At 42.6% G+C, this 26,433-nt stretch overlaps 1 protein-coding gene and 1 non-coding gene across 3 annotated transcripts in view; both read right to left on the reverse strand.

Moving 5' to 3' along the window:
* SLCO5A1 (solute carrier organic anion transporter family member 5A1) overlaps positions 1-26,433 on the reverse strand; it is a 287,931-nt gene that overhangs the window by 210,047 nt on the left and 51,451 nt on the right. The window lies entirely within an intron of this gene.
* Positions 19,212-19,284, reverse strand: TRNAG-CCC (transfer RNA glycine (anticodon CCC)). Its single transcript has one exon. It is a non-coding gene; the product is annotated as a tRNA-Gly (tRNA).

Here is a 26,433-nt window from a genome sequence, read left to right on the forward strand (position 1 = left end):
TTTAAACTGTTTTCAGGTAGAAGTGGTACACAATTAGATTTAAAAGACAGCTCTCGGTTTGTCCTCTCCACCAACCCCTGAAGACATCATTCTAATCCCAGGCATGTACTGTTATCAATAATCAGAATTCATCTGGATAGGCAGACACTGTGGGAAGTAGCTAACAACCCTTCCAATGTGGCCATTAAGAATATTAGCTTTACCTTTTACAGAAAATGTTTTCTGCCGAGGCCAGCCTGCTGGCCATGACCAAGCTCACATAGAGCCTAGATCTCCGTGCTGTGTCCTGGGAAAGCAAAGGAGACCCAGACAGGTCCCCCAAGATGGGCTGCAGAGCCAAGACTGCCAGGACTGCCTGCGTCCCCTCCACATCATCTGTGGGCCCCTCGATAGTGGAACAGACAGCAAGGAGATGGGAAGGAATTACATTTTTGAAAGAGCAGTGGAAAGCACTTGAAATGGTTCAGGCCCAAGATAAAAGCTCTCGGAGAAAAGAATTTTAATTCTCCAGAACACTTTCAAGAGATTAGCATACTATAATTATCCATAATTCACTGCTGTTAAGTCTGTTTAGACTCCTCTTTACTGACATGCATGACATACTGGTATACACGATGGAAATAAAACACAAGACCTTGGGTTATAAGACCATTCCCCCACCTGATCTTCCAGGTTCACTCACTCCTCACTCGTCTCCTGCAGGAGCTCTTCGCACCTCTTCACCTTGCTTATCCTGTTCCCCTAAAGAGATGCTCCATTTCCATTATATTGAAGCGTTTTATTAAAACGCTTCCCATCCTTCAAGGCCCATTTCAAATCCCAGTCCCTTCCCCAAACTTCCTCTAATTACCCAAGTCTCATAAGATGATAGCTCTGAATTCTAAGACATTTAGTATTTTGTATTAAATACATACCTCCATTTTATATACACATATATACATACACACATGTGTATGTGTGTATGTATATATCATTTTAAAAGGCAATTAAACATAACAATTAACCATAATAGGCAATTGAACATAATACTTACGATGGCCTTGGGGTCCTGGAGTTGGAATCCCTGTACCATCTTTGCTGTGTGACCGCAAGGAATTTATTTAACCTCTCTGAGACACAGTTATAAGACCCAAGTTTAAAAACTATCCATCTCCAAAAAAAAGAAAAGAAGAAAAACTACTATTCATCAATTCATTCATTTGCTCATCAAGTATTTACTAAGAGTCAATTATGTGACAGGACCCAGAGAACAAAATGAACACGATCTCACCTCCCTAAGGATCTAACATTCAAGCAAGATCAGCGAAATCTAAGTGGAATCTCACTCATCATAAAATAGCCCACAAATAACCAATAAACAATTTCAAAGGGAAATGACTTTAGTGGATTTCCCAGAACACTTTTAGTGATGTTCTCTAGATATGGTAAAGCTATGATTATGAAGATTATTTTGTGAATGCAATTGTTTAAGTTAAATTTCTAGTGAAATGAGCATACATACTAAATTCCTAATTTTTTAATGTTTATTTCTTTAATTGTGACAAATAATTTATGTTAAACAGAAACATTTCCATCTAGGTATCATATAATGTTTTTACATTAATAACATATATCATATGCGAAATAGATCACCAGTCCAGGTTCAATGCATGAGACAGGGTGTTCAGGGCTGGTGCACTGGGAAGACCCCGAGGGATGGGATGGGGGGGGAGGTGGGAGGGAGGGTCAGGATGGGGAACACATGTACACCCATGGCTGATTCATGTGAATGTATGGCAAAAACCACCACAATATTGTAAAGTAATTAGCCTCCAATTAAAATAAATTTTAAAAAATATTGGTAAAAAAAAAACATACATGTATTCAACTTTCTTCTACAGCTAAGGATATTGCCAGACCTCAGCCACAGTCCTAGACATATATATGCTGCTTCTAAAAGACTACACTCCTGGACATATATCTGGAGAAAAACATGGTGTGAAAAGATACGTGCGCCCAATGTTCACTGCAGCACTGTTTACAATAGCCAAGACTCTCTATCAACCTGAATGGCCATCAAGAGAGGAATGGATAAGGAAGATACAGTACACATATGCAGTCACTCAGCCACTGGAAAGAATGAAATAATGCCATTTGCAGCAACACAGATGGACATATAGGTTGTCATACTGTGTGAAGTAAGTCAGACAGAGAGAGAAAAACAGAATATTGCTTGTAAGTGGAATCTAAAATAGAGCACTAATAAACTTACTTATAAAACAGAAACAGATTCACAGACTTGGAGAAAGAATTTATGGTTACCTGAGGGGGAAGGGAGAGGGAAGGGATAGTTAGGGAGTTTGGGATGGACATGTACACATTGCTATATATAAAATGGATAACCAATAAGGCCCTACTGGATAGCACATGAAACTCTGCTCAATGTTATGTGGCAGCCTGGATGGGAGGTGAGTTTGGGGGAGAATGGAAACTTGTATATGTAAGGCTCAGATCCTTTGCTGTTCATCTGAAACTATCACAACATTGTTAATCAGCTATATCCTAACAAAAAATCTTAAAAAAATGAAGTGCATAACCAACAAAGACCTACTGTAAAGCAAAGGGAACTATGCTCAAGATCTTGTAACAACCTAAACAGGAAAAGAATGTGAAAAAGAATGAACGCATGTGTATGTATCACTGAACCACTCTGCTGCTCACCTGAAACTATCACAACATTGTTAATCAACTATGCTCCAATACAAAACAGAAAGTTTAAAAATAAATAAGTAAAAGACTGCATCTGAAATAAGAAACTGAGCTGCATGTATACCTGCCTCAGGGTATCCTTAAAACTGTTTGAATTTATTTTTAATAAATGTAATGTGTGTTTTTTAGAGTGCCTTGTTTTATTAACACTCAGCAAATATTAGAGTGCTCACTAAACAATGCTCCGAGTGCTAAAAGATAGAATTGCAGATGGGGTGATTTTGAAGATTTCAGAAAATGGGCTCCTAATTAATAAATGTTTTGCCCTAATTACCTCACCAACAATACAATTATTGTATTCGTCTATCTTTTTGACAGCAACGTAAAAATACTTCCTCTTATTAGGAGAGCAGCCTGTCTGCCTTTTTCTTGCTTTGTAAAACTTTGCCAGGTTGCAGCTATACAGGATCCTTTCCTACCTAGCAACTGACAAATAACAACAAGAAAATAAGAAGAAAAAACCTTTGCCATTGCCAGATGTCTTTGTGGAAACAGGCATATATATATTCACTAGTTTCAATTTTAGCTACTGGAAACACAGTTCAACAGAGAAGAATATAACTTCTTTTTTTAAGCTTTTCTTTTGTATTGACATTTGGTTGACTTACAATATTAAGTTACTTTCATTACAACATAGTAACTCGTTATTTTTATAAAGCCAACTCACTGGAAAAGCCCTTGGTGCTGAGAAAGACCGAGGGCAGGAGGAGAAGGGGATGACAGGACGACATGGTTGGATGGCATCACTGACTCAATGAACATGAGTTTGAGCAAACTCTGGAAGACAGCGAAGGACAGGGAAGCCTGGCGTGCTGCAGTCCATGGGGTCGCAAAGAGTCGGACACGACTGAGCAACAACATACACCATACAAAGTTATTATAATATTATTGACTATGTTCTTTGTGCTGTAATTACACCCCTATGACTGATATGTTTTATAACTGGTAGACTGTCATTTTTAATGTTTGTGTTTTTAAATTTATTTTATTGAAGTAAAGTTGAGTTACAATGTTGTATTAATTTCTGCTGTACAGCAAAGTAATTTCGTTATGCTTTCTTTTTCATATTCTTTTCCAATATAGTTCGTCACAGCAATATTGCTTTTTAGAGCACTTTAGCTTCTAACTTGTGTGAATGCCCCAGAAGAGAGCATCACAGCCTGTAAAGGAAGAGGAAGAAAAAGAACTTAATAACACATTCAACTCTTTAATTAACAAGACCTTCTGCTATTGTCCGAGTTCATGTAGCTTCTAGTGGGACTGAGGATGATAGATTTAAAAAAGCAACAACAACATTTTGGTGTGATGTTTTGTTTAAAAACAGTGATTACGTGAGAGAGCTTGCGGAGACGAGTCCCCAGGTGTTCCCAGGTTCAGAGTGAAAGCGAACCAGCACCAAGCTTTTCTGCTGCTGCTGCTGCTGCTGCTGCTAAGTCGCTTCAGTCGTGTCCGACTCTGTGCGACCCCATAGACAGCAGCCCACCAGGCTTCCCCGTCCCTGGGATTCTCCAGGCAAGAACACTGGGGTGGGTTGCCATTTCCTTCTCCAATGCATGAAAGTGAAAAGTGAAAGTGAAGTTGCTCAGTCGTGTCCGATCCTCAGCGACCCCATGGACTGCAGCCTTCCAGGCTCCTCCGTCCATGGGATTTTCCAGGCAAGAGTACTGAAGTGGGGTGCCATTGCCTTCTCCGAAGCTTTTCTAAAGTTCTCGAAATAATTTTACTCATTTCACATTCATCCTCTCCACAACCCTATATCAAGCTAGCATGATTCACCAAGAGACTTGGCCATAGAAGGATTTAGTGACTTACCCAAGGTCATAGTGAGTTTTCAACAAGTCCAGGAATCAAGTCCAGGTTTCCAGTCTCTGCGGGCTAATTCCCCTCACATGTTGGAAAACATTCTTTCCCTCACCCCATCTCTCACCCTCTTCTATTCTGAGAGTGTTGATGCCCACGCTGAAAATAGAATCCCACACCACTGCCAAAAACTCCTCCCTTCCCTGACTGACCGAGGGGAGTTGGAAGGGAACAACAGTCCATCAGGCTCCTCTCCCCAGGTCCCCCCAATCAGGCTGCCAGGTTTAACAAAACAATAATGTAAGACATACAATTAGATCTAAATTTCAAACAATGAATAATTGTATAGTACAAGTATGGCCAGTGCAAAATTTGGGACAGACTTATGCTAAACATTTATTTGGTATTTATCTAAAATTTAAATTTAACTGGATGCCCTTTATTGAGGCTGCCAGGCCCCTCTGTCCATGGGATTCTCCAGGCAAGAATACTGGAGTGGGTAGACATTCCTTTCTCCAGGGGATCTTCCCAACCCAGGGACTCAAACCTGGGCCTCCTGCATTGCAGGTAGATTCTTTATCATTTGAGCCACCAGGGAAGTCCCCCCTGTATTGTACCTGACAACCCTACACCTACTCATCCCCACTTCTACCCTTGTGTCCACACACAGCAACACATCAAGGACAGGAAACTCAACTAGGACATGCGGAACAATACACAGATGTTTAGCAAGATTGGTCTCAATTATGCCAAATGGTTTTCTACTTCAGATCTCAGCTAATTAGACTCATAGGTATTTTATAATAAGCTTTATAAAAGGTTTTTTTAAATTTTTGTCTGCGCTGGGTCTTCATCGTTGCATGCAGGCTTTCTCTACTTCAGCAAGCTGGGGCTACTCTTCATTGCAGTGCTCAGGCTTCTCATTGCCACAGCTTCTCGTTTCGAAGCACAGGCTCTAGGCACGTGGGCTTCCGTAATTGCTGCTGTGGGTTCAGTAGTTGTGGTGCATGGGCTTAGCTGCTCCTCAGCACGTGGGATCTTAGTTCCCCAACCAGGGATCAAACCCGTGTCCCTTGCATTGACAGGCAGATTCTTAACCAATAGATCACCAGTGAAGTCCTATAATAAGCTTTTTTCAAAAAAAAAAAAATTAATGCAATAATATTTATGGAGCTTTTTCCTTTACTGCAAAATTAAGATGTGTGCATTTTCCAAAGATGATTGCAACAGTATCTCCCACCTCGCTTTTTTCCAATGTGACCCAGAGATGGAGTCTGTGTCCCTTCTCCCTTGAATACGGACGGCCGGTGACTCTTGACTCAGTAGAAGTAACAGAGTGAGACCACACTACTTCCAAAGCCAAATCAGAAAAGGCAGCATCTGCCTTGCTCACTCTACCATGCACACTTGGGGCCCTCTGCTACACTGAGGCCGCCAGGCTGGGAGGGAGAGGCCAGCCACACAGAGAGGCCACCCGAAGGCACTCTGGGGAGACAGGTCGGTCATCAGAGCATCCCAGGGGTCAGACATGTGAGCGAAGGAGACTTCAGGTGGTTCCAGCCCCTAGCTGTTCAGTCATCCCCAGGTGTGGTGTGAAATGTGTTGAAGCAAAGCCCACCTGACCTTTCTGGATTCTTGACACAAACATAGTAAAACTACTCTTGCTTTATGCCAAAAGTTTACCATGGTCTGTAATGCGGCAATAACAACTAAAACGTAACACGTGCTCTTTGCAGAAAAATCAAAAAACCTGCAATTCTCTATGTTAAAACAACTGCTTCCAAATTTTGAACCATGTGCTTCCAGTATTTTCCTAAGGCTATATGCACATTTTTCTTCTTAAATATAGCACAGGTCTGATTTTTTGGCTTCAACAGTATCACTTGAAAAAAAAAAACTCCATCTCATGGAACAATTCTGGTCTTTGATAATAATAACTGTAACAGCTATTACTGCACATTTAGCTTGTTTCAAATTTTTTATTAGAAACACAGCTGCATAAACATTCCTATACAAACACAGCTTTCAATTCATATAAGATTTTCCTAGAAGTCGAAGTCTTAGGTCAGAAGGCTTGTATATTTTTAAAAGATTCTGATACATACAAACTTTTCTCCAGAAACAACTATTTGTTTAATACTTATTTATACTTGTTTATGGCTGTGCTGGGTCTTCGTTGCTAGTTGCATCAGCAGGGGCTACTCTCCTTGTGGGGCGCAGGCGTCTCACTGTCGTGGCGTCTCCTGTTGCAGAGCACAGGCTCTAGGCACATGGCTTCAGTTGCTGCAGCTCCTGCGCTCCTGAGAGCTGGCTCAGTAGTTGTGGCACCCCGGCTCAGCTGTTCCTCGGCGTGTGGGATCTTCCTAGCCCAGGGATCTAACCGGTGTCCCCCGCATTAGCAGGCAGATTCTTATCCACTGTACCAGCAGGAAGTTCGCTATTCTTCTCATTAATGAGTTTTATCATTTTCTGCCACCAGAAGTAATGTATGATTGCTCAATTTTCATATCCTCACCAGCAACAAATATTTTAATTATTTTAAATTTTGCCAATTTTCTGAACCAAAATGATCCTTCATGGTTATAACACTACAGAGTGAATACTTTTTCATTTTTATTAGCCATTTGCATTTCTTTTTGGCATGAATTGCCTTATGCTCTTTGCCCATCTTTCTACTGGAATATTTGCTGTCTCTTAATGATTTATAAAAGCTCTTTGGCTATTAATTACCTTAATCCTCTGTCATATATGTCCAAAAATGTTTGTTAGTGCTTTGCCTTTTGTTGAATATATATTTCAAATGCCAAATCTATATTTGAAAGATAAAATAGCATCTATAAAACAGTATTTTTCTGTCCTTGGCTATTTCCTAAAACTGTCAGTTTATTATTGCTAGAGCCATATTTATTAATGTGTATGCGATTCAAGGGGAGAAACTAAATGCAAGAAATGGACTTGAGCCAAAAAAGCACACATACTGAAACCAAATATTAGAATTCCAGCTGAAATAAAAAGGGAAGTGGCCAAGAGCAAGTACCTTAATAATAAAAATTATTAGTAGTATAGCAATAATCAACATGTACTTTATATACACTTAATAATTTAGAGATGTTTTCTCATATAATTTTCACAATAACCATTTAGAGAGATACTATTTATATTTCTAGTTTTTTTGGCCATGCTGCATGGCATTTAAGATCCTTCCCTGACCAGGAATTGAACCTGTGTCCCCTGCAGTGGAAGCGGAGTCTTAATCACTGGACCATCAGGGAGGTCTCAATATTTCTAATTTATAATTGAGGAAATAAGGCTTAACAGGGGTCAAATGACTGGTAAATACTACGCTCTGAGGCCTGCTTCCTGCCTCAGCCAGAGTGTTAAACACTAACTAAATATTACCACCTCCTCTCGTCCACTTGTTTAACCTCTCCGAGCCTCCCTTGGTCTTTTGAAGATTAAATGACATCATGCTTATACAGTGAATAGCACAGTGCCCAGCACATGCTATATCCTCAGTAAAAGGCTGGTCATAAAAGACAAGTGTTCACCATGTTCACCACGTGGAGAAGTCGGAACCCTTTTGCACTGTTGGGCAAAAGGGTGCAGCCATTATAGAAAACTGTGTGGAGGAGTCTCAAAAAATCAAAATAGAATTACCATATGATCCAGCAATCCCACCTCTGAGTATTTATATAAAAAGAAAAACTGAAATCAGGATCTTGGAGGGATATTAGCCCTCCCGTGTTCACTGCAATACTATTGACAATGAATGACCAAGATGTGGAAACAATCTAACTGTCCACTGATGGAAGAACGGATGGAGAAACTACGCTATACCCAGTGTTCATTGCAGCACTATTTACAATAGCCAAGACACGGAAGCAAATTAAGTGTTCATCAACAATGAATGGATAAAGAAAGTGTTGTACATATAAATGATGGAAAATTACTCAGCCATTAAAAAGAAGGAAATAATGCTATCTGCAGCAACATGGATGGACCTGAAAATTATTGTACTAAGTGAAGTCAGAGAAAGACAGTATCATATGATATTGCTCATATGCAGAATCTTAAAAAAAGAAGATACAAATTAAGTTATTGACAAAACAGAAACAGACTCACAGACGTAAAGAACCAACTTATGGTTACCAGGGGTAGAGGTCGGAAGGGAGAGACAGACTGGGAGTTTGTGACTGGCATGCACACAATGCAATGTTTAAAACAGATAACCAACAAGGGCCTACTGTATAACACAGGGAATGTGGCGCAATATTCTGCAATAAACTAAATGGGAAAAGATTTTGAAAAAAAATAGACACATGTATATGTAAAACTGAATCATTTTGCTGTATGCTTGAAACTAACACAACATTGTTGATCAATTATACTCCAACATAAAATAAAAATTTAAAAAGACAACTATGCTATATACATGCAGTCATGTCCAACTCTTTGAGACCCGATGGACTATAACCCACCAGGCTCCTCTGGCCGTGGAATTTTCCAGGCAAGACTACTGGAGTGGGTTGCCATTTCCTTCTCCAGGGGATCTTTTCAACCCAGGGATCGAAACATACATATACCAGATTATTCACCCTTAAAGAAGAAGGAAATCCTATCTCATGCTACACCATGAATGAAGCTTGAAAACGTAATGATCAATGACATAAGCCAGTCATGGAAAAATATAAAATACTGCATGACTGTGCTTATATGAGGTTTCTAAAGTAGTCAAATCCATAGAATCAAAGAGTTGAATGGTGATTGCTAGGGAGAGGGGGGAAAAGGAAGTTACTAACCAACAGGCAGACAGTTTCAGTTGAGTGAAACAAGGAAGCTGTGGAGCTCTGCTGTACAACAATGTATCTGTACTCAACACTGCTGTATCATGCATTTAAAATTTTCGGAAGAGAGTAGACCAACTATTAAGTATTCTTATCACAATGAAGTTAAATTAAATCAATACAGAGTAGCCTATGTGGGACTTCCCTGATAGTCCAGTGGCTAAGACTCCATGCTCCTAACGCAGGGGGCCCAGGGTTCGATCCCTGGTCAGGGAACCAGGTCCCACAAGCTGAAACTGAAGATCGTACATGCCACAAATAAGACCCGGCACAGGCAAATAAATAATTATTTTTAAAGAATTAGTAACCTTAAAGAGTTAAAAAAAAAAATCTGTCATCCTCCTCATTGTCACATGATGATGTCACCAGGAGAGCTGCACCAGCGTATAAACACACCTTTCTACACCAATAGACACTTTTGCCTAATCATGCCCCCACCATGAAATTTTAATGCTACAGGTGTGCTATTATTATGTACTGGGTCCCTTTGGAGGGCCACACACCAACGTACTATCTGCTGAAGTAGTGTAGATATTTTTGTCCCCAGGCACCCCCCATCTCAGCAAGAATTGGTTATCATCCCTTGGTTTTCATTTTTGTTTTTGGCCAAATCATATGGCTTGCCAGATCTTAGTTTCCCAACCAGGGATTGAACCCAGGCCAGGCAGTGAAAGTGCTGAGTCCTAACCACTGCACCACCAGGGAAATCCCAGTTGTCAGCTGCTTGGAGTGACATTGTCCCCACCATCCTTCCAAGCCTCCCTCTTTGAGAATGCCTGATTTGTGTTCACCAGAAAAACCTCTGATGAACATGTCTTGCATATCCTTCGATACCTATATCCCAACATGGTTCATCTGAATAACACTGCTGTACAAACCTCAGCAGATGCAGGGCAGTCCACTTAAAACCCAGCCTAATTCTGACAGTTAGAAGCTTCATTAAAACAAATATATAAATGAAGGCAAAATTAGTGATCATCTATTTTTCTACCACTTTCAAAGAGGAAGGAATTGTCACTGATAATTTTTGAAAAGAGGAAACTGGACAAATGATCTTGTCTGGACTAAATCAGTATGAAGCTCCATGTGTTTTACCCACCACTGTACAATGTATAATTGATCACATGATGAAAACCGACGGAGAAGTGATGGCACACAATAGCTGGGAGTTATTCAATCACTGGCTAATGAGTCTTCTGTGATGCACTGCAGATCACAAATGCTCTCCGCCTTTTATATTTTAATTTAAATAATCCAATGTTCTGCTCAAGGTCAGAAAGATTCTGTGCTCATTAATTGTGGTGAGGTGGGATTTTTGCTGAGTATTAGAAAATACTAATGATCATTTAACAACTAAAACAGAATAATCCACATCTGAAAATAGCATCCACAGCCAGCTTGGAAAGTGTTCTGTGGAAGAAAATGTACTCGGGCCAACAACAGTGACTTGCCACTGTGCCAGAATATTCTTCTTCCTGGTGTGTGTTTTGCACCAACTACTCCTTACATACCAAACACAGCCCTAAACCATCCTCAAATTCTCTGATGAATTGTGCTTTGGTAGTGAGCCCTCTGTCTACAGTGAGGCAATGTTAACAGAAATAACCAGTTATGCTCAGATGTCTCAGTGGTGTCTGACTCTTTGCCACCCCATGGACTGTAGCCCACAGGCTGCTCTGTCCATGGCATTCTCCAGGCAAGAATTGAAGTAGGTTGCCATGCTCTCCTCCAGGAGATTTCCTGTACCCAGGGATTGAAGCAGTCTCTCCTGCATTGGAGTGGATTCTTTACCACTGAGCCACTCTAGAAGCCCCAGAAAGGCACTCCTATTTGTTGGAAGAGTGCTGGTGAGAATACTGGTCACTATATAATCCGATGTCCTCTACAAGACGGTAGAAATTTATCTTTCCTTTTAGCCCCAGGAATGGTTTTCTCCCTCAGTTTCCAGTTTATTTTTAGATACAAACCATGAACAACAGACGCCCCTCCCCCCCCCCCCCCCCCCCCCCCCCGTCTTCCCATCTGCAGATCTGATCTTTGTATTTTCAACTGTTCAAAAGAGGCAAGCCCAATGGGCCTCCAGTTTAACTCTCACAGTCACTGCAGAGCTGGGGCGTGGCGGATGGGGCCGGGGATTGATCCGAGACTCGCTAACAAGGGGTCTGACACCCCAGCGTGCATTAGCCCAGTTTGGCTGTGGGCTGACTCACATCTTACTCCACCACACTGTCCTGTCCCACCATGCTTTCCCGGCCTCCTAGGGGTTGCTAGAACACTCGGAGCCTTCTAACGTGAATTAGAATTCACAGCATTGATTCTGGGTTCATTAACTTCAGAGCTTCTAGGTGCCCTTCCGAAGGGCGGAGGGTCTGCCCTTTATCATTTCACCCTGTAAGGACCCCTGAGCTAGGCTTGAGACAGGACAGAAGAGAGCAGGATGGACCACAGGGCCACTCCCCTATCGGAAGTGCTCGCTTCCAGGAAAGAGTTCGTCCTGGAAGAGAGCAGGGATGAGGGAAAACAAAACAGAAGTGGAAATACTCATCTTTCACCCAGATGAACCGGGGTGGGGGGCCGGGAGGGGGGGTGTCAGGGGGACGGTCATCTTTCCCAGCAAATGAGAAAGTGTCAATTGCAGCAGTTTCGAAAAATCACTTCTGAGTATTTCCAGCAGAGGGCGCTCGGGTATAGGAAAAAAGAACAGCAAAGCACTCTGCAAAGAACTGACTCATCAGAAAAGATCCTGATGCTGGGAAAGATTGAAGGCAGGAGGAGAAGGGGACCACAGAGGATGAGATGGCTGGATGGCATCACTGACTCGATGGACGTGAGTCTGAGTGAACTCCGGGAGTTGGTGATGGACAGGGAAGCCTGGCGTGCTGCAGTCCATGGGGTCGCAAAGAGTCGGACACGACAGAGCGACTGAACTGAACTGAAAGCGCTCTGCCTCTTAAGGAAACCCCAAACACAGACTGGTTGCCCACCCAGCTCCAGAATTTCTGTGTAGAAGGCACTTGGGGTAACAACATGGGTGGAAGCCGGGAGGGATTGGAGAATGTGTTTATATATAACAGGGGTAAGTGGAGTGGAATCACCCCTAGAAATCCTTGGGGCTTCAACAACCCTTAGAACAGTTACTGAAAATAGGAAAAATAGTTCCAGCAATCAGATCTATTGTATTACCAATAATTTCCCCTGATATTCCTATCAGTGTCTTTCTGTACTTTGGACTTCCACTTTTAAAGCTCATTTTAAGTGCCTTCTATGGGTAACCAGGATGTCACATGCTGTGGAGACTTGAAACATGTCAATCCAGTCCCAATCCACGATGAGTATATAGTCTAAAAGTGGAGATGAGACAAAGACACAAATCATAGTATTCTGCAAGTCAGAATAGGGCCAACACCATCAGAAAGGCACCAGTAAGTGACAGTTGAAAAGGAAAGTTTGTGGGCGGATAATGCAGGGGTTGCGGGTTCAATCCCTGGTCTGGGAGCTAAGATCTCACATGCTTCTCCACCAAAAAAAAACAAAACATGAAAACAGAAGCGATGTTGTGACAAATTCAACAAAGACTTGAAAAAACAATGGTCCACATTAAAAACAAAGAAGGAAATGGCAACCCACTCCAGTATTCTTGCCTAGAGAATTCCATGGACAGAGGAGTCTGGTGGGCTGCCGTCTATGGGGTCGCACAGAGTAGGACACAACTGAAGCGACTTAGCAGCAGCAGCAGCCACATTAAAAAAAAAAATTCTTTAAAAAAAATTCATCAGTTAGCCTTGGAGAACTTGCTACTAGACCTTCTACGTCTTTAATCCTCATGACAACCACATTATTATTCTCAGATGAAGAAACCAAGCACGTAGTCACCCATTAAATGTCCTCGTGGTCAGGATCTCAACCTGAGTTCTGTCCGAGTGAAAAGCCTGTGTTGTTGTTCCCACTTCTCCATCCTGCCTCTCTTGTGTAACACTCTTAGTAATTGTATTTTACCAGAAGATGATGTTTTGAAAGAAAAAGTATTTAAAAGCCAAAGGAGAAAAGCCTCCGCAAACTGTGGGCCTTTGAGGAAGAAGGGAGGGATTTTTAAGATGGTCCTGACGACATATCCAAGAGGCACATGACCTCTTCTCTACTCCTAGGTATACCTTGCCCCTCTGGAAAACTGCTGGTTAGCGGTCTTTTTTGAATGTATGCTTAGCCGCTCAGTCATGTCTGACTCTTTGCGACCCCATGGACAGTAGCCCGCCAGCCTCCTCTCTCCATGGGATTCTCCAGGTAAGAATACTGGAGTGGGTAGCCATTGACAAAAATTTTCAGGTGACCTGAGATGAGTATCTGGGACCTTTGTCCTTCCCGAAAGCCAAGCGTCGATTTCCCACAAGTCCTGTAGGTGGCGGCCATGCACTGGTTTCCGCTGAAGGAAATCAGCGTCGACCTTTCAGGAGTCCTGGTAGGCAAACAGGAGTAGCTCCTTTCATTCCAAGTGAGAAAAAAAAGGACAGCCCTGCTCCCTGTAACTTCTCCTTAAAAAAGTCTCCTTTTTAACAAGGCTTATGTTCACCTGGAGAGACTATAATGGAGAAGTGCCAGCTTCCAGACACCTGAGTCTGACAGCCATATGACATTGAGTAGACAGACACCCAACCCTTCTTATGGTTGGGTGTCTCATCCAGACAGTCTCCAAAGTCCCTTCTAACTCATAAATGTTATTTTCTTGCCCCACCCCCACCCCTGCCCCCAGTCCTGCCAAAAAGAATCTTGAATAGTCCCCAAAGTGGAAGGGACCTGGGAGGTGAGGTGAGGGGCGGGGAGCAGGGAAAGGAATTTGTAAAATCAAACTTGAAAAGGACTGTGAGGTTGATCCAAGCCAAAATGCCATTCATTCCTGGAATCCTCTGTGGTATCTCCCTCAGAAGGTGGTTGCCCTCCAGGAGTTAGGAGTCCGCTAATTCACAGGACCCCCTGTGTGACCACTGGAAAGTTCTTAACTCTGTTTCCATGCTGGCCCTAAGCCTATGTTCTTGGGTAAGTCTCATCCCACCAGCCAGCTCTCCATTTACCAGGAAGTAACAACCATGCCCCACCACCCACCACCTACTTCTTATACCCACATATAGGCACTCCCCCTCCAGCCTGTCTATATCCCTTTTAATCCTGAATGAAATGCTCTTAGGTAAGTCTAAATGAAGTGAAGTAGAACAAAGCTGTCAACTTTCTTGTTCCAAATACTATACCTTTCTTATTTTACATTATTAATAGCCCCATTGCACTATAGACTCCTAAACAACTCCAGCCAACTAAATCATCTGAAGCCGCATGGCCCAATATGGCAGCCACAAGCCAATCAAGATCGATACTGATATTGAGAAATATCAATAACTTCAGATATGCAGCTGACACCACCCTTATGGCAGAAAGCAAAGAAGAATTAAAGAGCCTCTTGATCAAGGTGAAAGAGGAGAGTGGAAAAGTTGGCAGAAAATTCAACATTCAGAAAACTAAGATAATGGCATCCAGTCCCATCACTTTGGAGAAGGTGATGGCACCCCACTCCAGTACTCTTGCCTGGAAAATCCCGTGGATGGAGGAGCCTGGTGGGCTGCAGTCCATGGGGTCACTAAGAGTCGGACACAACTGAACGACTTCACTTTCACTTTTCACTTTCTTGCATTGGAGAAGGAAATGGCAACCTACTCCAGTGTGGAGAATCCCAGGGACAGCGGAGCCTGGTGGTCTGCCTGGTGGTCACACAGAGTTGGACACAACTAAAGCGACTTAGCAGCAGCAGCAGCAGCATGGTTTTCCCAATAGTCATGTATGGATTTGAGAGTTGGACTATAAAGAAACCTGAGTGCCGAAGAATTGATGCTTTTGAACTGTGGTGTTGGAGAAGACTCTTGAGAGTCCCTTGGACTGCAAGGAGATCCAACCAGTCCATCCTAAAGGAAATCAGTCCTGAATATTCATTGGAAGGACTGATGCTAAAGCTGAAACTCCAATACTTTGGCCACCTGATGCAAAGAACTGACTCTTTCGAAAAGACCCTGATGCTGGGAAAGATTGAAGGCAGGAGGAGAAGGGGACAACAGAGGATGAGATGATTGGATGGCATCACCAACTCAATGGACATGAGTTTGAGCAAGCTTCGGGAGTTGGTGATGGACAGGGAAGCCTGGCATGCTGCAGTCCATGGGGTCATGAAGAGTTGGACATGACTGAGTGACTGAACTGAACTGAACTGATGTTTAAAACAACTTGGATATGTGAATCTACTTTTCCAACAGTAAGTCTTATGAAATCTAAGCACAGATTGAGTATTTCTAGTGAATTTAACTTCTGGATTGAGATATGCTCTAAGTGTAAAATGCACATTGGATTTCAAAGATTTTGTATAAAAATGTAAAGGTATCAATAATTTTTATATTGATTAGTTGTTGAAATGATATTTTTGATAAATTGGGTTCAATAAAACATACTATCAAAACTAATTTTGTCTGATTCTTTTTATTATTAGATCTATTGGAAAATATAAAATTATATCTATGGCTTGTAATTTTCTATTAGACCATACTGCTCCAAATTACTCAAAACAGCTGCCTGTCTATAAGTCTTTCCCATGCAACTTTGTTCAGTTGGGCTTTCAAATTCCACTGTTAAAATTTATATTAACCTCTTTTATATTTCTCTTTCTTAGATCTATTTGCTATCCTAGCCAGGCAATATGATCTTTTGGAATTTCGATCCCATATATTTATTGTCCCCTTTGACTTCATGTTGTCCACAAACTTCATAAGTAAACTTTATTTATATTTATCCAAGTCTTTGGTTAAAATATTGACAAAGTCAAGGCTGAAACATTATTAGAAATCACTTTTCATCTCAGAAACAGCACATTAATTAAACATTACCTTGGATGTGCTTTTTTAAAAAACTAAATAACTTTCTAGTTGTAATAGAGGTCAGGACTTTCCCATCTTCTATCGTATTGCCCCATCTGCCCATTTCCTGTCAGAGAGTTGCTGGACAGAAAGCTCAGGGCAGTCGGCAAGGCCTGGGTCAAAGTCAGGGTCAGGGTAAGCCTGGGGTTGGGAACCAGGCATCTAAGGAGACTAGCCCCATCAGTGGCTGAGATAAGCAAGGCTGCAGAGTAGGAGGGCAGGCCAGCCCAAACAGGGCTAGGCTTTCTGATGATCAGGTAAGATGTGCTGGGTCTCTGAGGCCAGAGCAATGGAATTAAGACCTTTAAGTAAGCTTACTTCCTGGTGGACATTCAGAGCCAGCCTGCCTTTCCCTCTATCTCTCATTTCCCCGATCTCCCTTGTCTTAGAGTCAGAGGACCTTAGAGGACTCAGACATCCTTTCATTCAAACTTCTGATCTGTTCTATAACATCCTTGAAAAATTGACAATTTAAGCCATCTGCATGCCTGCTCAGTTGCTAAGTCGTGTCTGACTGTAGCCCACCAGGCTCCACTATCCATGGGATTTTCCAGGCAAGAATACTGGAGTGGGTTACCATTTCCTATTCCAGGAATAATAAAAGCTCACTAACTTTCCACCCAGGAATCAAACCTGTGTCTCCTGCATCTCCTGCATTAGTGGGTAGATTCCTTACCATTGCACACCTGGGAAGTTCTTAACCCATCTGGTCACTGCTAAAACATCTCCACCAGTAGGAGCCTCACCATTTCATTGCAGAAAACCAAATTACTAAGGAATCTTTCCTTAAATTAAGGAAAAACATAAATACAGTATACTAACGCATATATATGGAATTTAGAAAGATGGAAACAATAACCCTGTGTACGAGACAGCAAAAGAGACACTGATGTATAGAACAGTCTTATGGACTCTGTGGGAGAGGGAGAGGGTGGGAAGATTTGGGAGAATGACATTGAAACATGTAAAATATCATGTAAGAAACGAGTTGCCAGTCCAGGTTCGATACACGATACTGGATGCTTGGGGCTAGTGCACTGGGACGACCCAGAGGGATGGTATGGGGAGGGAGGAGGGAGGAGGGTTCAGGATGGGGAACACATGTATACCTGTGGCGGATTCATTTGGATATTTGGCAAAACTAATACAATTATGTAAAGTTTAAAAATAAAATAAAATTTTAAAAAAATTAAGTGGAAATCTGAGTCCTTATAACTTCAACTTGTTGGTCCTCTTTCTGCCTTCTGAATAAACCTAGTTCTTCTTCAACATGGCAGTTATAGTTATATCTATATAGATATCTATACATGTCTACATATCTGTATCTAACTATCTATTCTTCTAATCAGAGCAGTAAGTGATCCTCTCAACTCTTTTCATACCCAGGCTTTCCCTAGCACTTCAGTCGTTCTTCTCCGACGTGGTTTCAGATCACTTCCCCACCCCAGGTGCCCTGGTTCCACACTCTCTAGGGAGTCCATCAATGTCCCTCACAAAGTCCAGCACCCAGTACTGAGCACAGCACCCTTGCTGGGGATCACCTCACCTCCTTCCTCTATATATCCTCTAACACAGACAAATGATTTGCGGCACTCATGTTGTGGACACATTCGGAACCTTCCTTGCACTCAAGTGCAGAGATGATTTTATGTAACGCTACTCGCTGCCTACGTACTCCCTGCGTCTACACCAGACAGTGCTGATCGGCGTGGCACACTGTTCCCTGGAATTCGGCAGTGTCCTCAGAGTCCTTCTTCATTTTTTTTAATTAAGTTTACTTATTTTTTACTTGAAGGATAATGGTTTTACAGAATTTTGTTGTTTTCTGTCAAACCTCAACATAAATCAGCCATAGGTATACATATATCCCCTCCCTCTTGAACTTCCCTCCCATATCCCTCCCCATCCCACCCCTCAGATTCCTTCTTAACACTATCTCTGGTCAGCCACTAAAAGCTAACGCACAGGTGCAGCCAAGTTAAATCCCCCCTACCCTGTACCTCTGCGGCTGACTTTTATTTGACAAACCAAAGGACTTTACATTTATCTTTCATTGAATTTGTTGATATTAGATCTGGCTGATCAAGTCCAGTTTCATCATCTATATAGCACAGTGCTTAACAGAACATCTGTGACTCCATCCAATATTTCCTCCTTCATCTCATTTTTCTTTCAGCATTGCTCCCTAATGGTTACTGGAAATTATCTATTTTATTATCTGATGTATTTATTGAATGGACTTTTATGTTCTCTCTTTAGTTTCAAAGTATTTCCATTTCACATCAAATTAGCTGCTTTGTAAAATTCACATGGCACTGCTTTTTATGTCCATTTCAATTATAAGCTTTGTTGGGAATCCATGGGGTGAAAGCAGTAGCCATCAATATGATCCAACGTGCAGTGCTCATAACGCTTAAGCTAGCCTGATCCTTTTGTTTTCCTCAAAGCACAGCTTGCAGGCTTGCAGGATTTTAGTTCCCCAACCAGGTATTGAATCCAGACCCTTAGCATTAAAAGGTCGAGTCCTAACCACTGGACCTTCAGGGAATTCCCTGAACTAGCCTGATCCTTAATGTATCACAATAATTTCTTCCAAGAATCAGTAGGCTCTGTGATCTTCAACTAACACTTTCCTGTTTCATTCTCTCTGTCATAGAAGCCATTAGAGCAGAAGACTTGAATCCTTTAAGAGCATAAACTGGTACCACGCTTGAGTTTTTCCTTTGCTTGGGCTCTCAAAGGACCCTGGGACTTGCAGATGGAATCTTCTGGTTTTAAACATTTTTTAAATTCATTTTCATTTATTTATTCATTTGGCTGTGCTGAGTCTTAGTTGTGGCATCCGGGATTTTTAGTTGCAGCATGTGGGCTCTAGTTCCCTGACCAGGGATTGAACCTGGGCCCCCTGCACTGGGAGTGCAGAGTCTTAGCCACTGGACCACCAGGGAAGTCCCTGATTTTGAATTTTGCCCAACTAGCCATATGCACACACACTCAGCAGAGGTAGACAAAGAACCATAAACAGAATCATCTCCTTCCTACAAAATAGACAATAGGGGTTTAATATTCAATAACAGAAGGTTCTTCTTAGGACCAAACCAGATCTTTTCAGGAGCTCTATTTCAGAATACAAATCTTAGGTCCCTGAAGCAGTATTGCAGTCAAACAATGTCCTTGTGGCTAAGAATGTAGATTTTAGGGACTTCCCTGGTGGTCCAGTGGCTAAGAGTCCAGGCTCCCAATGCAGGGGCCCTGGGTTTGATCCTTGGTCAGGGAACTGGATCCCATATGCCACAGCTGAGAGTTCACACGTTGCAACCAAAGATTCTGTGTGTTGAAACCAAGATCCAGTGCAGCCAAATAAAGTAAATGAATAACTATATTTACCAAAAAAAAAATGTCGATTTTACACACTGGTGTCACCGATTACAGAACTCTGTACCACAGAAGGTCAGAATGCATTAAGTAGATGTTGAATCGTCAACCAGCCTTGCTCCCCCATAGACATGCAAACCAGATATTCTAGGAAACAGAATATGATTCATATAATTCCTTCTCCTCCCCCTGTCCTTTACCCAGCCACCGTATTATTGGAGATGTGATACTCTGCTAGACAATCTCTACTCTCATTGAAATTACCCAAAGACAACAGTGTGATGAAGTGGTTTAAGCACAGAAGCTGCAAAAAGAGATCCATTTTCCAATCCAACTAGGACGTTAATGATTATATGTCACTTCGGAAAATCATCACCTCTTTGTCGAAATGAAAACTAAGTCCAAATGCATGTTGCTTTGTGTAGGGTCAGACTCTCTCACCTTTAGGGGGAGAGGTCAAGGCCTTCTTCCCATCGGTACCCCCACCCCTATAAAGGAGCTCTGATAGAGGACAAAACAGCGTCTCCAAGATGCATAATTTAGAAGCACTAGAGAAATTTCCCAGAGAAGGCAATGGCACCCCACTCCAGTACTCTTGCCTGGAAAATCCCATGGATGGAGGAGCCTGGTAGACTGCAGTCCATGGGGTCGCTAAGAGCGACTGAGCGACTTCACTTTCACTTTTCACTTTCATGCACTGGAGAAGGAAATGGCAAACCACTCCAGTGTTCTTGCCTGGAGAATCTCAGGGACAGGGAAGCCTGGTGGGCTGCCGTCTCTGGGGTCGCACAGAGTCAGACACTACTGAAGCGACTTAGCAGCAGTAGCAGCAGCAGAGAAATTTCCATGGGAGGAAAAATATAGCTCAGAAGGTCCTATGTCAACAAACAAGTGTACGTAAGAGGAACTCTGGGGCCCCTAAAGCTTGTGGGCTTAGCAGGAACCCCTCACCCTGTGGGGCCCAGGCTGATGGAAGCAAGCCCAGAGCAGGTAGATTCCAGCTGGCTCTTTCTGAGCCTTAGGACAGGAAGAAGAATGAAGCCTGAGGTGTTCCTACTATCTGCCTGAGCTTATCAACAGGAGAGAGAGACATGGTAGAGATGTGGGGCAAACTTGGAGGAATATATATATATATACACACACACATATATATATACACACACATATACACACACACATACAAAAACACATCTACATATTGTTGTGTTGAGTCATGTCCTACTCTTTTATGACACCATGGACTGTATAGCCCAGCAGGCTCCTCTGTCCATGGCATTTCCCAGACAAGAATACTGGAGTGGGCTGCCATGCCCTTCTCTGGGGGATCTTCCCAACCCAGGGATAGACCCAGTTCTCCCTGAAACTCATTCCAGTATTCTTGCCTGGGGAATCCTATGGACAGAGGAGCCTGGCAGGCTATAGCTTATAGGCTTTTAGGGTCTCAAACAGATGGACAAGTCTGAAGCAACTAAGCACACATGCATATATATATATATATATAGTTTAGGCCAATATATTGGCCTAAATGATCCTCTACCCCAGAAACCAAGCATCTCAGTAGGGGCTGGGAAGGGCCTTGGACTCCGGTCCTATGGAAACCTGTCTTCCAAATGATGGGCCTTCTGGAAGCAGACAGCACTGTGAGAGAGTGAGGAACAGAAGCCTGGAGTCAGGTGAGCTGGGTTTCTGTCTAGGCTCAGCCTCAAACCACGGTGTGACCTTGAGCCTTAGCAACCTCCCTATAAAAAGAGGATAACAACAGAATCCACCTCAGAGGGGTAAGACTGAAAAGGTTTGAAGTACATAAAGAGATTATCAAAGAGTGCAAAATGAAGAAGGGAAGGGAGAACCACTTCAGTATTCTTGCCTTGAGAACCTCACGAACAGTACAAAAAGGCAAAAAGATAGGACACTGAAAGATGAACTCCCCAGGTTGGTAGGTGCCCAATATGCTACTGGAGATCAGTGGAAAAATAACTCCAGAAAGAATGAAGAGACGGAGCCAAAGCAAAAACAACACCCAGCTGTGGATGTAACTAGTGATGGAAGTAAGTCAAATGCTGTAAAAAGCAATATTGCATAGGAACCTGGAATGTTAGGTCCATGAATCAAGGCAAATTGGAAATGGTCAAACAGGAGATGGCAAGAGTGAATGTTGACATTTTAGGAATCAGTGAATTAAAATGGACTGGAATGAGTGAATTTAACTCAGATGACCATTATAATTACTCCTGTGGGCAAGAATCCCTTAGAAGAAATGGAGTAGCCATCAAAGTCAACAAGAGAGTCCGAAATGCAGTACTTGGATGCAATCTCAAAAATGATAGAATGATCTCTGTTCGTTTCCAAGGCAAACCATTCAATATCACAGTAATTCAAGTCTATGCCCCAACGAATAATGCTGAAGAAGCTGAAGTTGAACAGTTCTATGAAGACCTACAAGACCTTCTAGAACTAACACCAAAAAAAGATGTCCTTTTCATTATAGGGGACTGGAATGCAAAAGTAGGAAGTCAAGAGATACCTGGAGTAACAGGCAAATTTGGCCTTGGAGTACAAAATGAAGCAGGTCAAAGGCTAACAGAGTTTTGCCAAAAGAACACACTAGTCATAGCAAACACCCTCTTCCAACAACACAAGAGAAGACTCTACACATGGACAGCACTAGATGGTCAATACCAAAATCAGATTGATTATATTCTTTGCAGCCAAAGATGGAGAAGCTCTATACAGTCAGCAAAAATAAGATCAAGAGCTGACTGTGGCCCAGATCATGAACTACTTATTGCCAAATTCAGACTTAAATTGAACAAAGTAGGGAAAACCACTAGACCATTCAGGTATGACCTAATTCAAATCTCTTAGGATTATACAGTGGAAGTGACAAATATATTCAAGGGATTAGATCTGATAGACAGAGTGCCTGAAGAACTATGGATGGAGATCGGGGACATTGTACAGGAGGCAGTGATGAAGACCATCCCCAAGAAAAAGAAATGCAAAAAGGCAAAATGGTTGTCCGAGGAGGCCTTACAAATAGCTAAGAAAATAAAATATACAAAAGGCAAAGGAGAAAAGGAAAGATATACTCATTTGAATGCACAGTTCCAAAGAATAGCAAGGAGAGATAAGAAACCCTTCCTCAGTGATCAATGCAAGGAAATAGAGGAAGACAATAGAATGGGAAAGACTAGAGATCTCTTCAAGAAAATTAGAGATACCAAGAGAACATTTCATGCAAAGATGGGCTCACTAAAGGACAGAAATGGTATGGACCTAACAGAAGCAGAAGATATTAAGAAGAGGTGGCAAGAATACACAGAAGAACTGTACAAAAAAGATCTTCACAACCCAGATAATCATGATGGTGTGATCACTCACACTCACCTAGAACCAGACATCCTGGAATGTGAGTCATGTGGGCCTTAGGAAGCATCACTATGAACAAAGCTAGTGGAGGTGATGGAATTCCAGTTGAGCTACTTCAAATCCTACAAGATGATGCTGTGAAAGTGCTGCACTCAATATGCCAGCAAATTTGGAAAACTCAGCAGTGGCCACAGGACTGGAAAAGGTCAGTTTTCATTCCAATCCCAAAGAAAGGCAATGCCAAGGACTGTTCAAACTACCTCACAATTGCACTCATCTCACACTAGCAGAGTAATGCTCACAATTCTCCAAGCCAGGCTTCAACCATACATGAATCATGAACTTCCAGATGTTCAAGTTGGATTTAGAAAAGGCAGAGGAACCAGAGATCAAATTGCCAACATCCATTGGATCATCAAAAAAGCAAGAGAGTTCCAGAAAAACATCTACTACTGCTTTATTGACTATGCCAAAGCCTTTGACTGTGTAGATCACAACAAACTGTGGAAAATTCTTCAAGAGATGGAAATACTAGGACACCTGATCTGCCTCCTGAGAAATCTGTATGCAGGTCAAGAAGCAACAGTTAGAACGGGACATGGAACAACGGACTATTTCCAAATCAGGAAAGGAGTATGTCAAGGCTGTATATTGTCACCCTGCTTATTTAACTTATATTCAGAGTACATCATGTGAAATGCAAGGCTAGATGAAGCACAAGCTGGAATCAAGATTGCTGGGAGAAATATCAATAACCTCAGATATGCAGATGACACCACCCTTATGGTAGAAAGCGAAGAAGAACAAAAGAGCCTCTTGATGAAAGTGAAAGAGGAGAATGAAAAAGTTGGCTTAAAGCTCAACATTTAGAAAACTAAGATCATGGCATCCGGTCCCATCACTTCATGGCAAATAGACAGGGAAACAATTGGAACAGTGAGAGACTTTATTTCTGGGGTTCCAAAATCACTGCAAATGGTGACTGCGGCCATGAAATTAAAATACTCACTCCTTGGAAGAAAAGTTATGACCAACCCAGACAGCATATTAAAAAGCAGAGACATTACTTTGCCAACAAAGTTCCGTCTAGTCAAAGTTAATGGTTTTTCCAGTAGTCACGTATGGATGTGAGAGTTGAACTGTAAAGAAAGCTGAGTGTTGAAGAATTGATGCTTTTGAACCGTGGTGTTGGAGAAGACTCTTGAGAGTCCCTTGGACTGCAAGGACATTCAACCAGTCCATCCTAAAGGAAATCAGTTCTGAATAGTCATTGGAAGGACTGATGCTGAAGCTGAAAGTTCAGTACTTTGCCTACCTGTTGCGAAGAACTGACTCATTTGAAACGACCCTGATGCTGGAAAAGATGGAAGGCAGAAGGAGAAGGGGACGACACAGGATGAGATGGTTGGATGGCATCACCAATCGATGGACATGAGTTTGAGTAAGCTCCAGCAGGTGGTGATGGACAGGGAAGCCTGGCCTGCTGCAGTCCATGGGATTGTAAAGAGTCCGACACAACTGAGCCACTGAACTTAACTGAACAGATTGCAGCAGCTCAGAACCTAGCAAGGAATAAATACTAGATGGTGGTGATTTAAAAAAAAAAAGTAGAAAATTTATACAAAATACCTGACCTCATGGTTCTTCTGTTCTGCTGCATGGGGAGAGACAACAGATAAATAAACCTATACAAATTAGATAAAATGGGGTATCACAAAGAAAACCAGAGAAAGGTAAGAGAATAGAAGGCACTGGGGTTGGGACTTTAGATGTAGCAACTAGAAAGTCCTCTCAGAGGAGACGGCATCTGAGCAGAGAACTGACGGAAGGGAGGAGCAACCTGGGCATAGGGGAAAGGAGCGAGACACAGAAGAGCTTGTGCAAAGGTCCTGAGGCAGAGCCTTGGTAGTCAGTGCATGAGGAGGCTTGTGGGCAGGAGACAAGCGAGGGGGCTTAATTTAAAAAGCAACTCACTCCCACACCTTCACTGGGTGCATGCATGCTAAGTCGCTCCAGTCGTGTCTGACTCTTTGAGACCCTATGGACTATAGCCCTCCAGGCTCCTCTGTTCTTGGGATTCTCTAGGCAAGAATACTGGAGTAGGTTGCTGTGCCCTCCTCCAGGGGATCTTCCCAACCCAGGGATCAAACCTGTGTCTCTTACATCTCCTGCATTGGTGGGTTCTTTACCACTAGCGCCACTTGGGAAGCCCAGTGTTCCCGCCCCCTCCCCCCACCTTTTTTTATAATGCTCATCCCCTTCTAACAAGCTATAGGTTACTTATGTAGCTTTTTTTTTTTTAACCAACTCCCCTTGCCAGAATGCAAGAAATCTCATTTGCTTGTTTTACTGATCCATCCCAAGCATCCAAACCTGGCCCTGCACAGAGCACAGAACACACGATGAGTACTTGGCGAATGAAGGAGTGACATGCTGCCCAAGATAAACAAGGGGTTGGTTCTAAGGACAATGGAACTTTGGGGAGATTTTGCTCAGGAAAATGACACAATCAGATTTTTTTTTTTTAATGAGAGGTGGAGGATTTTATTTATTCATTTATTTTTATTTTCTATTTGTCTGCGCTGGGTCTTTCTTGTTGTTCGAGGGCTTTCTCTAGTTGTGGCGAGTGGAGACGATTCTTCATTGCGGTGCGTAGGCTTCGCACTGTGGTGTCTTCTCTTGTTGCGGAGCACAGGCTCTAGGGCGCACAGGTCTCAGTAGTGGCGGCTCATGGGCGCTAGAGCACAGGCTCAATAGTTGTGGCGCACAGACTTAGCTGCTCCACCACGTATGGGATCTTCCCACACCAGGGATCAAACCCATGCCCCCTGCGTTGGCAAGTGGATTCTTATCCAGTGTACCACCACAGAAGTCCTCAAATTTCTGCTTTTGATTGCTTTGGCTACTGTGAGAAAAAAAAGACCAATGGATGGATAGATGGATACATAACTGAATGAATCCCAGAGTCCATAACTCCCCTTTTGCAGGAGAGGATTTTTCAGGTGCAATTCAAGCAGGATGCTGCTCTGTTAACACTGAAATTGAACGATATCCTCACTACATCCAGCTTCTACCCCGTGGCTCTGAGGGATCCTGGGATAAAACAGACCAGAGAACTGCAGGGCAGAGCAGTGGGGAGAACCTCACAGGGAGGGGTATGGGCTTCCAAACGCTAGCAAACCTCAACTCTTTAGAACTCTGGGCAAGCACAGAGAGACCTGGTGGCTGGTGTCAGAACAGATCACAGGAAGTTGCAGAGAGGGAGCCAGGAAAGGACCGAGGCAGCCAGGGGATCCAGGCTCGACCAACGGACACGCCCGCTGAGGGTGCGCCAGCTTCTTCTTGAGGAAATA

This window comes from Bos taurus, chromosome 14 (assembly GCF_002263795.3).
Source record: "Bos taurus isolate L1 Dominette 01449 registration number 42190680 breed Hereford chromosome 14, ARS-UCD2.0, whole genome shotgun sequence".
Classification (NCBI taxonomy): domain Eukaryota; kingdom Metazoa; phylum Chordata; class Mammalia; order Artiodactyla; family Bovidae; genus Bos; species Bos taurus.